At 45.8% G+C, this 2,346-nt stretch overlaps 1 pseudogene; it reads left to right on the top strand.

Moving 5' to 3' along the window:
- The first annotated feature begins 573 nt into the window (after positions 1-573).
- LOC119325784 overlaps positions 574-2,346 on the top strand; it is an 8,032-nt pseudogene continuing 6,259 nt past the window's right edge.

Below are 2,346 nucleotides of genomic sequence, written 5' to 3'. Positions count from 1 at the left end.
TAAGCATAACAGCCTTTAATTCAAAAAAAATTTATAATTAATTAAAAAAAAGCATCACAGCCTGATCGATAATGGATCGATAAGTAATCAACTTTGTGTTACCATATATTCTGTTCAGCTATTAGCATATTCACTACATTTGAATTTTAGGCCGTAATGTGGGTTGTTAATGTTGGAGAGAGGAAGTCACAAGCAGGCTTGGTTCATGCAGCTTAATTAGGTGAGTGAGGTTTGTTCTTGCGTGTACACATACATCTGGTTTGTGAGTACAGCTGGCGTCTATACTCTAAGAAATAGAAATTAATAATGGATCCTTGTCAGAGGGGGTGGTGAGCCATCGCTGTATCTTGTAACGAAAGCCTGGTGCAGAATTAACTAATGAGTCTTGCTGCTAAAACTAATATGTGAGGCCGGACTCGAGGCCTGCCAAGTCTTGATTAAGAATCAAAGTTGTGAAACAATGACTAAACTTCCTCTGTCTAAACGGGACCTAAGAGCCTGAGACCTGCATCTCAGATCCATCCACGCAAACACTCACAGAAGAGGAGAGAGTGGGAAGCTTGATTTGTACTGATGGAGGCGACGGCGTTGAGCATCGGCAAGTCCGTGCTGAGCGGGGCCCTTGGCCTAGCCAAGTCTGCTGTTGCCGAGGAGGTGGCCCTGCAGCTGGGAGTCCAGCGCGACAAGGCCTTCGTCACGGATGAGCTAGAGATGATGCAGTCTTTCTTGATGGTGGCGCACGAGGAGCAAGGTGAGCACAACAAGGTGGTCAGGACATGGGTGAAGCAGGTCCGCGACGTCGCCTATGACGTTGAAGATTCACTCCAGGATTTTGTCGTTCGTCTGGAGAATCAGTCTTGGTGGCATATCCCACGTACACTCCTCAATCGGCGCCATGTTTCCAAGCAGATGAAGGAGCTAAGAACCAAGGTCGTGGACGTGAGTGAGAGAAACTTGCGGTACGGCCTCATCAAGGGCTCTAGCTCCACTCAGCCTGCTGTTACTGCTGCCGCTGATGCTTCCATGTTTGGTGTTGATGAAGCAAGACAAGCCGCAAAGCAACACCAATCAAGATCAGATCTTGCCCAGCTGATCAGCACAGAGGGCGATGACCAAATTGGAGTGATTGGTGTATGGGGAACAAGTGGTAGTATTGGGCATAGCTCCATCATCTCAGAGGCCTATGAGAATCCAAATATCAAACTTAGTTTTCCATGCCGAGCATGGATCAGGGTGGCGCGGCCTTTCCATCCAAAAGAATTTGTCCAGAGTATAATGGAGCAGTTTCGAGCAACCACCGTACGGGTGGTTGATTTTCCGTTGGAGCTGGAGGCGGAGAAGGTGGGGCATGAGTTTGCTAATGAGTACAATCGATATGTCAACAAGAAGAGGTATCTGATCGTGCTTACCGGATTATCCACCATTGAAGAATGGCATCGAATCAAAACTTGTTTGCTGGAAAACAAACTGGGGAGCCGCATCGTAGTATCCACGGAGCATGTTGAAGTTGCAAGCCTATGCCCAGGCCAAGAAAGTATTGTATCAGAGCTCAAGCAATTGTCTGCTGAACAGACCATCTATGCTTTCTACAAAGCAGGTACTACTTCATTTCCAAACACAAGTTTTTGTTACTCATCTAATTTGAAGTCTGGAATTTTTACTTTTATGAAAGACCACCCAAAATATGAACCACTAAATCAGCTTGATGCAGTATATAGTGGCTAAGGGTAATCACTATGGAGCATGTTGTGGGTAGGGTCAGGTTATTTGTATGTTTGGACAAAGCCAGGAAGGGGAAATTTGTTGTTCAATCCCTACTGTTCCACCTTCCACCGAGAATAGTCCCCTACACGATTCCACCCCTCTAGGTAGACCGATCTTGCAAACTTATCAACATTAATACAGGAACATCCTCACCGAAGACCTTCCTAACCCTCTCGAGATTCCTCACCGACCCTGTATATTCCTTGTGGAACAGACCTCCTCTATCCAGATCCCTAGGAGAGTTAACTGATGTATAGAGTAGAGGCATCTGCTGCCGTCCAGTGGGAAGCACCAGAGCCTCCTGCTCACAGTTTGATGTCCGGTGGCTTGTCTTGGCAACGTGTCTCCTTCAGGCTTTGCAGCGAGGGTACATGGGGTTGTTTTGAAAAGGGGTAGAAACATGGATATTTCATCCCACAGAAGTATTATGTTGCAATGCTTTGACAAAAGTGAAATTGCAAGAATTTTTTCAGTGCTGATCAAGCGACTGCTGAGGTTTTCAATAACTTTATGTTCTCTTGTTTCTTTTTTTTTGGACGAGCACAACAAGTTGCTGTAGCCAAATAAATTAAGCAGTGTGTG

The sequence above is a fragment of the Triticum dicoccoides genome, chromosome 6B (genome assembly GCF_002162155.2).
Source record: "Triticum dicoccoides isolate Atlit2015 ecotype Zavitan chromosome 6B, WEW_v2.0, whole genome shotgun sequence".
NCBI classification, from domain to species: Eukaryota; Viridiplantae; Streptophyta; class Magnoliopsida; order Poales; family Poaceae; genus Triticum; species Triticum dicoccoides.
The sequence above is the reverse complement of the archived record's forward strand: the minus strand, read 5'-3'. Positions and strand labels throughout refer to the sequence as shown.